Raw genomic sequence first — 13,088 nt, 5'->3', positions numbered from 1 at the left:
TGGATGGACGCGTGGCTGCCTTACTGTGACCCATTCTCCCTTGTGGAGGAAGAGGGGCTCTCTGTGCCGGGGGAGGTCCCTCGGTGAGGTAGGAGGAGTGGCATCCAGGGACCAGGTCAGGGGTGTTGACTGTGCTGGCCTCCTGTGGTTCTGGAGAAGGGGGAAGCCACGCACAGGCCGTCTGTCACCATTGCCTGTGGCCGTGGCCTGCCCAGCACCCTTCTGGGGCGGCTAGGTGCCACATCGGGGGAGACCCGCGGAACCCCATTCCTGGGAGAATCATCTGTCAAGAGTTGAGGACAGAGTTTCTGGAGAGGAGCTTCTGTGCCCCACAGCCCCTTCTGGGTGCACTGTCCCATTTTACAGATGTGGGTAACTGGGTCCCTCCGCTCCTAAGTGGTGGAGCCGGGATGTGACCCCAAGCAGCAGCCTCCTGGGCCTGCCATCCTACCCCTCCTCTCCCTTCAGCACCTGGGTTAGTGGGGTCGGCAGAATACTGACTTCCGAAGATGTCCACGCCCTAATTCCTGGACCGGGTGAGTATGTCCTCTTAGGTGGCAAAGGGGAATAAGGTTGCAGATGGAACTGAGGCAGCTGATCAGCTGGTCTTAAAATAAGGAGATTATCCGGGATAATCTAGAGAGATTATCCCGGATAATCCACACAGGCCTTGTGTAATCACAAGGGTCCTTCAAATCGAAAGGGGGGGGTGGGAGAGTCAGCGTCAGAGGGAGGAGGTGTGAGAAGGCCCCGCTTGCCATGGCTGGCTCTGAAGATGCGGGAAGGGCCAGGAGCCGAGGAAGGTGGCGGCTTCTAGAAGCTGGGGGAGCCACAGACACGGCTTCTCCCCTGGAGCCTCCTGAAGGAGCGCAGCCCTGCCGACTCCTTGCTTTTGGCTCAGTGATTCTGGGTTGGACTTCTGGCCTCCAGAACCGTAAGGTGGCACATTTGCGTTGTGTTGAGTCACTAAGTTTGTGGTAACGTGTTACAGCAGCAACAAGAAACTAATACACTTAGGAAGTGCTGATCCTCTTCTGCAAGGGTTTGGGAAGAATTCCCTGTGTGTCCTGAGCCCTGGAAGATTCTGGGCTCCCCTAGACCCTCCCAGCCCTGGAGTCCGGAGGAAAGCTCCTCCAGCAGGGCAGGGAAGAAACCAGTCTTGGAAACGTTTCCCCTTTTTGCAAATGAAGGCAAGCATGTAGGCCGGCGCACCCGCCTCCTTTTTGTGGCTTTTGTCCTTCAGACTTAGAATTCTTTAGCTGAAAGAGACTCTAGGGTTCATCTGCTTGATTTACAAGTGAGGAACCTGAGGCCCAGGAGAGTTAATGACCGGCCCAGGGGCCTGCAGTGGGTCCAGCCAGACTTCCGGCTCCTCACCCGGGTGATGAGGAAGGTTAGTGGGAGTGGCCTGCGAGGGAGCCAAAAGGGTCGGGCAGGTGCTGCAGCAGATGCTGGAGTCCCCGGTCACTTCCCCACAGCTCCCAGGTGACCTGAGGCTGCACGGGAACCACAGGGTGCCCTGGCTTGAGGGCTGGGGCCTGAGATAAGGGGTGGGGAAGTGCCAGGTGCCTGCCTGGGCATGGGGGCCTCCTCTGCAGACCGTGCCCTCCCACCTTCTTAGCTGCCTCCGGGCTGCTGGAGACCTTGCTGGGTGGGTTTGCATCCCTGCCTGTCCCTGTCGGCACCTGTGGCCAGCAGCTTGCAAGAGTTAAGCTGTTGCAGGGGGCCGATCCTGTGGCGCAGTGGTTAAGTGCGCATGTTCCGCTTCAGTGGCCTGGGGTTCGCCGGTTCGGATCCCGGGTGCAGACATGGCACCACTTGGCAAAAGCCATGCTGTGGTAGGCATCCCACATATAAAGTAGAGGAAGATGGGCACGGATGTTAGCTCAGGGCCAGTCTTCCTCAGCAAAAAGAGGAGGATTTGTAGCAGTTAGCTCAGGGCTAATCTTCCTCAAAAAAAAAAAAAAAAGAGTTAAGCTGTTGCCGTGACCATGAAACAGGCATTCTCTGGGCTGAGGGGGCCCGGGGGACCAAATTGCTGCCCCTAGCCACTACGCTTATCTTATCCTGGGGTCCCACAGAACATCCCAGAATGACACCTGATGCTGGTTCAGACCCGCAGCCGGTGCTCACCCCTCCGCCTCCCACACCTTCCTCTCCAAAGTCCGGAACTGCGGCCCTGAGGCTGGCCTGCAGGTTCCTTAGCCTGGGATGTCTGCTTTCCCGCAGGGCTGGGGCCTCCGGGGCCTGTTCTCAGGGGCTGCAGGCCGTTGCTAAGTGTTGCCAGATCCCATGGGTTCACCTGCCACTGCATTTTAACTGTCTCCTCCCTGACTCTGAGACCTGAGCCGGCAGGGCCTGTGTCTGCGAGGCTCAGCCCTGGGGCCCCCGGACCTGCCACAGAGCCTGCACTCAGGGCACAGGACATGGGCACAGAATGAAGGCGTGGCAACAACGTGTGACATCATCCAATTCCCGTCTCTAACTGGTATTTCGTGATAACGTATTTGTGGCATTTTACATTTTTGATAAACTTTAAACAAACCTTTGTATTTTGAAATGATCTTAGACTTACAGGAAATTACAAAAGTAATAGTCGAGAGTTCCTGTGTCCTTTTTACCCAGCTTCTTCCCCCAGTGACATGCTATAGAGCCTTAGTACGTTATCAAAACCAGGAAATCGGCCGTGGTACAAGAGTACTGACTTAGCTACAGATCTTACTCAGTTTTCACCGCTTTTACAGGTGCTCACTCTGTGTGGCGTGTGTTTTAGGAAATTTTATCATATACCTAGATTCATGTCATCACCACCACAATCAGGATCAGAGCTGTCCTGCCATCACGGGGAGTTTTGCCTGGTTTTGAACTTTATCTGGATGGTACCAGACAGTATACTTTTGTTTTCAGCTTCTTTCACTGAATATTATGTTTGCAGGATTTATTCCTTTTTTTAAAGATTGGCACCTGAGCTAACAACTGTTGCCAGTCTTCTTTTTCTTTGCTTTCTCCCCAAAGCCCCCCAGTACATAGTTGTACATTCCAGTTGTGAGTGCCTCTGGCTGTGGCATGTGGGATGCCACCTCAGCCTGGGGGATGCGCGGTGTCATGTCCACGCCCAGTATCTGAACCAGCGAAACCCTGGGCTGCCGAAGTGGAGCACGCAAACTTAACCACTCGGCCACGGGGCTGGCCCCGTATTCCTTTTTCAAAAATACGCTTTTAAAAGAGAAATGCCCCAGAAGATCTTTTGGGTCCGCCATTAGGGTTTTAAAGCGCAGATGCATGAAACTCATCGGCCATCAGAACTCTTCATGGCCATCAACAGTTGCTTCTTGTTCCTTTTTTCACGTCCCACTCGGAGCGTCCACGCGTCTGGAAGCTGGCAAACGCTCTCCTGCTCCTCCGGCCGTCTTCCCCGCCCACGCCCGGGCAGGTGCCGGGAAGAGGCAGGAAAGAAACATGACAGCATCTGCCTCTGCCAGGCGTAGCGCCAGTCTGTACTTCTGTCATCCCTTTCCTTTTCATTCTCCTTGAATTCCCGTGAGGGAGGAGTCCCTGTCCCCTGCTGGCAGATGAGGGAACTGCCTCCAGGAGGGTTAGAAAGTTGCCCCAAGTCACCCGCTCATAAGGGGCGGAGGGGGATTTGAACTCTCGTCCTTCTCAAAGCCTGGTTTCCGTGTGAAATGGAAAGTTGGGTGGCGTGGCTGAGACCCAGGGCCCTGGATGGCTCCTGAAGGGGGTCACTGGCCCCTGGGCTGGGAGGGATGGATGCCCAGGGTGGCGGAGGGGAGCTGGGAAGGTCGGTGTCCCCTCTCTGAGTAAACAGCCGGAGGTGATGTTCCAGCTGCTTCACCAACTCGAATTTCCTGAGCTGAGCTGCCGTCCTGGGGGGAGAGAGAGGAGAAGAGAAAGGAGCTGGGTCGGGCTGGTTTGGGCCCAATTCAAACGAGATGCTCAGTTTCCCACAAGGGGCGGCTTTACCTGCCCCTGTGTCTTTGCTAAAGGGAGGAGGGGTTTCCGACAGCCCCCACTGAAAGCGGGCTGACAGAAGCCTCTGATCAGATATCCTGAGCATCTGAGCAGCCGCAAAAGCCCGCAGACCTCAGGCCTGAGACGAGGCCTCCGCCCGGGAGGAAAAAACAGGCTTCCTCTGCCGGGGGCGTTTTCTGCCTGGTCACGAAAACAGGTCAAGAGTCGCTCCTCCCTTTGGTGAGGTGCTTCATGTGGTTTTCAAAGTGCTTCGACACCGTTTGCTCGTCTCAGCCTCCCTAGAGCCGGGAGGGAGGGAGGAAGTTTGAGCAGCCAGATAGCAGGTGGGTTCGGTGCCTCAGTTTACAGGTGGGTAAACTGAGGCTCAGGGAGGTTACGACTTGTCTCCCCTGTCACCTGGCTAGTTAGCCACAGAAAGCTCGGCTTCTTGTTCCCCAGTGCCTCCCAAGACTTCTTTTGTTTTTAAAAACATGCACTATCCCCGACAGTGAACGCCTGGGGGCCTCTGCCCAGCCCGGGAGGCAGACACCCGCCAGTCCCGGGTCCTTCCTCCCCCAGCAGGACCGCATCCTCGTTCCTGATGCTTGTTCCCATGTTGGCTGCAGAGCCGTGCTTCCCGAGCTGACGTGTATCACGGTTCTGCACATTGCGTGTGAGCATCCTTGTGCAGCTGCCTTTCGGAGTTTGGCTGGGGGCCTCTGCATCGTGCGTGCAGCCCTGCTCTCTGCATTTGCACTGCCCGGTGGTGGTGCCCGGCGGGTGGATAGGCCTGGCTTTCTCTTCCCGGCTTGGTGGACAGTTGGGTTGTTCTCAGTTTTTTGCCTTTATAGACAATGATGCTGTGACCATTCTTATGTCCCTTGGTAACTTAGGAACTTGGATTTTTAAAATATTGTTCCAAGAGCTGTGGCTCCCCCAGGAAAACCATCCTACCAGTGGGCTCGTACCTACCACTCCCTCCCTAACCCGTGCCCAGCGAGGCTAGACTGATCTGAGGTCTGGCCCAGAGCAAGAGCAGAGAGCTGATGGGCTGGTAGGGCTAAACCAGTGTTTCCCAAACTGTATTCTCTGTGGGACCATTAGTACGCATTATAGAGGCACAGGGGTTCCGTGGTCAACAAGTTTGGGAATCAAAGAGTTTAAATGGTTTTATTTTTTTAAACTCATATTGCAGGATTTAATACATTTAGTATACTGATATATATATTTGTAGATATCCAAAAGAGGGATTGTAGAGGGTAGCAATTGCCAAATTTATTTGACTGTGGAAACCTTTTGGGATGGGAGCATCCTGCAGGGCAGGCTGTCCTGCTTTAACAGACTTTGAGAAACAGGCGTCTAAACTGCTGGCCATGGGCGAGGAAGGTGCAGCTCAGCAATGAAGAGAGGTTTTTTTGTAGATGTTGGGAGGAAAAACTTCCTCCACCCTCTTAGGTTCAGTTCTTGGAGGTCTGCAAATTAAACTGGTAAGAGGCTCATTGGCAAGAGAAAAGATAGACTTAACCCTTTATATCTGGGAATTCACAGAGAAACGTGACTCAAGGGGTGGTCAGAATTCAGGGCTTATATACCCTCTTAATAGGGGAAGGGGGGGGAGAGAAGATCACTCACTGGAAAACAAATGACGTTTTGGAGAGTTAAGTGGGCCCTTAGGAGAACACATGGAGATGTTACAGTTTTAGGACAGTGTCTATTTTAGGTGTGGTGTGGAGACCGCTCATCCTCGGTGATAAGCATCAGTTTCCCTGGTTGCTCAGAGGAGGGGACGGATGACACCTGAGTCCCCTGCTTTTAGGCAGATACGAGATTTCAGGAACTCAAATGCCTTCTGCTCAAGATAATTTCTATGCCACATGCTGTATTCAGGACCCCTTTCTAGGTGTCCTTTCCCTGTTCCCTTCCAGATCCCAGCCAGGTGGTGGGCAGTGTGGAGACCCTTAGTAAAGAGCCCAAGCCTTGCCCCTAGAGTCGCCAGGGCCCCTCGCGCTGTTCAGGCGGCAGGAACTGCGTGGACCTTCTGCGTTTGAACCTGGCTCTGTTTTGCAGCTGAGGACTGATTTTGTGCTGGGTTCATGTTGGCCTTGGGGCAGGATGAAACCTCGGGGGGACAGAAGCTCTTTTGGATGGTGAAGGAACTGTTGACCCGCCCCCCCACCCCGCCCACTCCCCCGTATGTCTCTTGGGAACGTTCAGCTCTAAGATGTTATCCAGATGTCGACAAATCTCCAGGGTGTGTACGTGTCTCTCAGTCCTGACCGGAAGTTCTCAACCCTGGCTGCACATGAGAGCCCCCCGAGAAATTTTTTAAAATACCAAGATTAGTATTTTTTAAAAAAATACCTAGATTATTTAAAAGCAGACCTGCTGGGAGGGGCCCAGGCATCTGTATTTCTTAGGAGCTCCTCTTAGAATGGTAACGTGCCGCCAGGAGTGAGGACCCGTCTCCAGAAGCCAAAGAGACATCCTGCCTTTTTGCCCACCCCACCCCGCCCCACCCCAGTTCCCGAGCCTCAGTCCCCCCGAGACACCAAACCCGTTATTGCTGGACTCAGAATCCCACCATCTCAGCTGCTGAGCTGCTGTTTTGGTCCTTGTTTCCATGAAGCATTAAGGAGGGTCTGAGCATCACACCTAACGCCAACCTGGAGCGCCCCCACCTGGCTGTCCTCCCTCCCGACACCCGGAGAGACTCCCAGGGCAGACGCCTCCGGAGCAGCCCATCTGCTGCATTTCTGTTTGTTGTTGAAGCTGATGCAGGGTCTGATTGCTGCCCGGGTGTTTAGGATTCTGGTTTTGTGTCAGCCAAGAGTTTGTGGCCCTGGGGCACACCGGAAGTCGAGGAAGGGTGGGGTGGGTGGGGTTGGAAGTGTGCCGGGGCTACGGTGATCTGCAAAGTGGCCGTCACACCTGAATAATAAAGTTGGCTGCAGATGAGTAAATGCCGTGATTTTCTAAAGTTAAGATATCATCAAATAATTCCCAGACACCTTGTTGACAGAATGATAGCTTTTCAAGAGGAAAAAGAGACGTATATTAAAGGTGCCTGCGAGAAGATGCAGCCTGACAGTGGGGGTGGGAGGAGCGCCTGTCAGAAAGGAGGAAATGGGGCCTTCCTGCCTCAGGTCCACAGACTTTTATCGGGGCTGGTTACCTAGGAGACCAGGAGGGAGGTGAGTAAATCAGCCCAGGCACGTGTTCCAGGTCAGGGTGTGACTCGGAAACACAAGGAGGGTGGTGGTCACAGCTGAGAGAGGGCATCCGGAGGGCTTCCTGGAGGTGGTGACTTTTAGCAGAGGGGATTTTAAGTGAGGTTTGGGGGACTACAGGGCTTATGAAGGGCACGGAATCCCTGAGACAACAGCGTGCTGCAGAGATGTGGCTGAGCTGGGAAGGTGGTCAGGACCAGAGCATCCATCTGGGGGTGGCGGTTGAATCTGGGGATGGAGGAGGCCATCCTCTCTTCTTCCTTCAGGAGCTTGAGATGAGGGGAGAGGAGACCTGTGTGCTGTCTAAACCCTGCCTTGGGGGCACGTGGAGAGGAAAGCAGCCAGGAGAAGCACCTTTCCAGAAGGACGGGTGGTTGATGCATGTCACATGGGACCCCCGGTCAGAGGGGGTGAGACTGGAGAGCGGCGATGAGGATTTTTTCGAGAGGTCCGTTTTATTACTGAGGTGGGCAGGAGCCAGTCAGCGAAGTTCAAGAAGTGAGTGGTGGTGGGAGGATGGAAGCTGCAGTGTAGACCAGCTGTTAAGAGGTGGGGTTGTTCAGAGAGAGAGAGAAAGTCAACAGTTGGAGGAGGTACCTGGGCCAGAAGAAGGCGGTTTGCTTGTTTTTGAGATTAAGGGCAGCCTGAACGCTCTCCGAGGTCAAGTTGAAACGGAACAGCAAGAGAGAGAAAGATGTCAACCAAATGTGACAAACAAGCAGCCGGCTGCAAGCAGTGCTCTGCTGCAAAGAGAAACTTCAAAGGGCGCCCCCTCCCCACTATGCATGGCTGGGGCCTTCACTCTGGGGCTGTTGGGGGTACCCCCAGGGACAGCAGGGGCCTGTGTGGCTCCAGGACCCTTCTGAGGTCTGCCCCCCCCCCCAATCCCACAGGCATGCGGCTGCATGTGCTCGCTGCAGACAGACCCACGCTTCTATCCCGCCCAGCCCTTCCCCTGTCCCCCCATGCGGGGAGCCCAGTGACCAGCCACAGAGGAGTGGGAAGGATATTTTTCTTGGCATTTGGTGGGAAGCATCTGCTGCATCTCGTGGGGCTTTGTCTGGGGTGGGTTGGAAAAGAGTTGGCAGGAGGGCCGAGCTTTGTGCTCACCACCAGGCTTTGGGATTGGCAGGAGAAATGTGGGACCTGGGAACTGGGGTGGGGGCGAGTGTGCGTGTGTGCATGTGTGTGTGTGCGTGAGAGGGAGGGAGGATGCTGTGTAACCACTTCCCTTCTCTTCTGCTGATGTGTGCTAGAGTGATGGTCTTGGCATCACGTGGGTGTCCCTGTGCTCCGGGACCGCTGACACCATCAGAGACTGTGCTGTGCTCTTCTCCCAGTTGGCCCAGTTGAGTGGGAGCCCTGACTGTCTCCCTGTGGCTTCCAGAGTAGGACTCTGCTGTAGGACAGCTGACCACTGCTGCCACCCCCCTGGCAACCGTTCTGTTGGGGGTTCCTGAGGAAGGGTGTTGGGCGCTCTTAGGCAGGTGGAAATGACCTACAACATCCTGTGGTCAAGGACGCCATGGGCCCCACCTCTGCACTGCACCTCAGCCTGGTGCCCAGTAAGGGCACCTTCCTTGTCTTTGTGGGTGTGGGTTGAGCTCAGAGTTTCCCAGGGGTGACAGCCTTGGAAGATCCGACTTAGGCCCTCATAGGCGCTGGGAGGGTTCCCATTCTGATCCCCTACAGCATGGCCTGGAGCAAGTTCCTTCCAGCTCTGAGTGCTTCTTCCTCTGTGCGGTGAAGCTCCTGACTTACTCTGGGTCCAGGCTGGGACTCTGGGGCTGCTGCATGAGTTTCTTGTGGCCTCTGTAACAAAGCATCACAAACTCAGTGGCTTAACACAACGGAAATGTATCCTCCTCCATTTTTGGAGGCCAGAAGTCTGAAGTCACGGTCACTGGGCTAAGTCAAGGTGTTGACCGTGCTGGCTCCTTCTGGGGGCGCCAGGCGAGGGTCCATCCTTGCTTCCTCCAGCTTCTCGTGGCTGTGGCAGTGCTTGGCTAGTGGCCACATCACTCCAGTCTCTGTCTCCATCATCAGGTGGTCATCTTCTCTATATTCTTCAAATTCCCCTCAGCGTCCTCTCGTAAGGACATTTGTGATTACATTTGCGGCCCACCCAGATAATCCAGGACAATCTCTGCCTCTCACCATCCTCAGTCACATCTGCAGAGTCCCTCCTGCCACATAAGGTGACAACCACAGGTTCCAGGAAGGGGGGGCATCATTCAATCTCCCCCAGGGCTCGTGATTTGTCTTAGGGACTTCGTGGTTCTAAAGGTATAAAACAATAAAACAAACTGGCTCAAGGAAAAAAATAAATATTTTTTATGGTATAAAATACACAGAACGTGAAATTTTACCATTAGCGGCCTTTAGCACATTCACATTGTTGTGCAACCATCACCACCATCTAGTCCCAGGACGTTTTCATCACCCCAGAAGGAAACCCCATCATCATTAAGCGCTCCCTCCCATTCCCCCGCCCCTACCCCCGCCTTGGCAGCCGCCAGTCCGCTTTCTGTCTCTATAGATTCTTTGGTGATCAGTGCCGACTCTCGGTGACTGAGTTGTTGGAAGGGCGTGCGTGCAGCGGGAGCCAGTGCGTGGCATGCCTGGGTTCAGGAAGGGCAGGAGCTGGCAGGGGCTCGGGTCCTCACCACCCTTTCCTCTTCCTTTCTCCTTCTTGGGGTCTCCGCCTGGGTTTCCTGCTGGTCTCTCCTCTATTCCTTTGCAAATGGCCCCAAAGAGCTTCCCAGCCCGCAAGTCTGCATGAGGTCCCAGATGCTGGGCCTTCCATCACAAAGGCTCCTGGCTCCATGCCGCCGAGAAATTCCAGCGGCCCAGCTCATCCCTCTTGAGCCAGGCCTTGCAAGTCAGGGTGCTGGTCAGCCTGGGCTGGCTGCCTTTGAAGCGGGATCCTCCGGCCTGAGCACCCGTGAGCAGGTAGGATAGGGAACCCCAGAAGGCGATGGGCTGATGCTTAGCAAGTTAATTTCATAGGAGAAGCTCTGCTCTTTCTGGAATCTGAGAGAACTGTCCCCAGTGCATCCCCAGAAAGGGGACATTGTGATGTAGGGATCAATGACGCTCCCGTGTGTTCCACTGAGCTGTGTCCCAAATGTCGCTGCATACCCGGTGCTAAAAACGAGGTGCGGGGCAAAATAATATGGTCCAAATGAATGGCTCTCCAAGGATCTGGTGTAATCCCAGGATGAAATTGAGACTTTGAAGAGCTGTATCATCCACTACACCAGCCACTGGCCACATGTGGCTATCGACCGCTTGAAATGTGGCCAGTCCAAATCGAGAGCTGTTGTAAATATGAAATGCACACTGCATTTTGAAGACTTAGTACAGAAAGAAGAAAGAATGTAAAATATCTCAAAAACTTTTACATTGATTACATGTTGGGTTGGTAACACAGTGGCTCTATCAGGCTACGTAAAATATATTAAAAATTAACGTAACTCATTTCTTCTTCCATTTTTAAGTGTGGCTACTAGTAACTTTACATCTGTGGCTTGCGTATCTGTGGCTCGCTTTGCGTCTCTGCGGGAGGACGGAGGGGCTGCTGCGCAGGGTCAGGCTGTTCTGACGCCCAGTGTGTGCTGCGTGGCAAGAGCTCTGAGCGGCACCGGAGGGCATGGGTTCCGTGTTGGAGCGTGGACTGGAGGTGACATCTCCGAGGCTCCGTGTTAACCCTGACACCTGGCATGATGGGTGGCCCTCCTGGCATCCTCTGTCACTGGTTCCTGGAGCTGCCCTTCAGGGCCCAGTGATGAGGGCCTTGTGGGGTGGGCAGGGGGTGGCAGGAGGGGCTGGGTCCCCCCTACTCCCTCTCACAGGAAGTCCTCTCCTTGGAGGACAGGGAAACGTGGTTTTTGAGTGGCCACTCATCCTGGTTCTGGACGTTCATGTCTTGCTTTGGTTTTTGCAACCTGAGTTGGTGGTGCCATTTTACAGTTGGGGAAAGTCAGATCCCATAGGTGTCTCGAGGGGCGGAAGTTAGTGTGAGCAAAGGGGCCTCGATTCCGGCGTTGGACTCTGCAGCCCCCGTCTCAGATCCACCACTGGCCTCCCTCTCCCTGAGATGGGAACGAGGACTCCGGACGTGCACTCCCTCCCCTGGACGCTCCCCCAGCTCTGGCCGGGCGCCCGGAGACCGATGGCAGCGCTCTGCTCTGCGTGGGGGTGGGGAGGGCCGTGGGACAGCAGCCCCTCCAGCCTCCCAAAGTCGCAGACCTCAGAGGTCGCTGCGGGGAAAGTTGGCTGTCGGGAGTGGGAGTGGCCGCTGCTGGAGAGAGCTGGCTTCTGGATGGGGTCAGCCTGCCTGTGTGGCTGGTGGGGTGGGTGCCCGGGGCCTTGCCCACCAGCCATGTGGGGGGGTCTGGGAATGCAAAATATGAGAGCGTGTGGAGCCGAATGAACGCCTTGGGTGTGACCAAGGTGTGGCCCTGGCCTGTGGGGCCGGGCTGGAGTCATTCCTCCAGGAGACAGGAGGATGGACTGGCCAGAGTCACTTGGAGAAACTGTCCACTGGCCCTAACAGCCCTCCCAGGTGTCACTCAGGGCTCCTCTGCACTTGAACTAACGGCTCCCACCCTGGGCAAACCCCCAAAACCAGTCCCAGGAACTTCTCCGAGTGTGGGAGTCGGGGCCCCAGCGGTGGCCACGCCTGTGCCTGGGAGTGACTCACTCGGGGTTAGAGATCGTGGCCTATGATGGGTCTGGTGGATCTCAGCGTCCAGGCCCAGCCCCAACAGGGTTGCTCTCAAGCTCCCTCCTCTGGGGACCACCTAGCCCATTCCCGCAGGGTCCCAGCACTTCGGGGGGGGGGGGGGGGGCCTGTGGGGAGGGGACAAAGGAGGGGACTCGTGACGCATTGCCCAGGCCCTTAGGGGCTGGAGAAGCAGGAGCAGAGTTCAGAGGCTCCAGGGAGGAGGAGCTCAGGGTGAGCTGGCCACCCGCCCTGCCTCCTCCGCTCCTCCCCAACTCCCCCTCCTGCTGCTTCTCCCTCCCGGGGTTATTTCCACTACTGCACACTTAGCTGGGGGCACACAGGGCTGGCTGGGCTGGGACCCCCGGCCACCCAGAGGCCTGGAACAAGTTGAGGTTTGGGTCTGGACTGCGTTCCTCGGAGGCCCTCTTGATAGCCTAGGTGTGTCCTCTGATCTGGCAGGGCTCAGGCCCAGGTCGGGGGTGCACCTGGCAAAGGGGGAGCTCGGGGTGGGGCAGCAGGGAGAGAGGGCGCCCGTGGGCAGCGTCAGATTCTCGGCCCCACTCTGCACTCCCGTCCTGGCGGAGGGGCTGGGAGGAGGGCACCGGTGGCTTTGCAGGGGCAAGGATTTCTGGCAAGGACAGCCTGCCTGGTCGTCCAGGTGCGCCTCTTTCCCTGTCTGTCCCTGGGGACCATGTCACTTTCCTTTTGGGGGTGACTCTAAGGCCGGCTGCGGAACGGGCCCCTTGGTGTTCCTTATGCACAGATAACGCACCCGCGCACCCCGGTCGGTTCCGGGCCTGCAGCCAGGCATCCCTTCCCTCCGCCTGCGCCCCCTCCTCCTCCGCGCCCCTCGCCCTGCCCCCTCGGAGCCAATTCCCCCCTGAGCCTCGCTTCGCTGGCAGTCGCAGTCCCTCCCTACCTCTGCCCGCGCTCTGGGAGGCTCCTTGTTCCGCGGCCACAAAGCCCCTTTGATCCTCTGCTCGGCTCCGAGCCATGTGACCCGGTGGGCGGGCCGCGCTCTCAGGCGGCCAGCGCGGCCCGACTCAGCTGCTGGGTGAGTCCTCCGCTCCCTTTGTTCCCTCCAGCCTCACGCCGGTGGCAGGGGGCCCTCAGGTGCGCGGCCCCCTGCAGCCCCGGTGGCCGGGCGGGGCGGGAGCGGCGCC

At 56.3% G+C, this 13,088-nt stretch overlaps 1 protein-coding gene and 1 long non-coding RNA gene across 12 annotated transcripts in view; one reads left to right on the top strand and one right to left on the bottom strand.

Annotated features, from left to right (window-relative positions):
- Positions 1-13,088, top strand: part of SEPTIN9 (septin 9) — a 161,500-nt gene that overhangs the window by 112,256 nt on the left and 36,156 nt on the right. The window contains exon 1 of one of the 11 annotated variants that reach the window (XM_005597110.4): positions 12,129-12,979. The exons of 8 other annotated variants lie outside the window; for them this stretch is intronic. The gene's annotated coding sequence lies outside the window, so the exon portion shown is untranslated. Of the gene's footprint in view, positions 1-12,128; positions 13,039-13,088 lie in introns of those variants that run through there. 2 more of the 11 variants (XM_070225941.1, XM_070225937.1) reach the window with 2 other exon arrangements.
- LOC138916100 (uncharacterized) lies at positions 2,523-12,966 on the bottom strand. Its single transcript, XR_011422798.1, has 2 exons — positions 12,845-12,966; positions 2,523-3,884 (listed from the first exon to the last, which is right to left on the bottom strand). It is a non-coding gene; the product is annotated as an uncharacterized lncRNA (long non-coding RNA).

The sequence above is a fragment of the Equus caballus genome, chromosome 11 (genome assembly GCF_041296265.1).
Source record: "Equus caballus isolate H_3958 breed thoroughbred chromosome 11, TB-T2T, whole genome shotgun sequence".
Classification (NCBI taxonomy): domain Eukaryota; kingdom Metazoa; phylum Chordata; class Mammalia; order Perissodactyla; family Equidae; genus Equus; species Equus caballus.
Note: the sequence above shows the minus strand (reverse complement) of the source record. Positions and strands in the feature narration are given on the sequence as shown.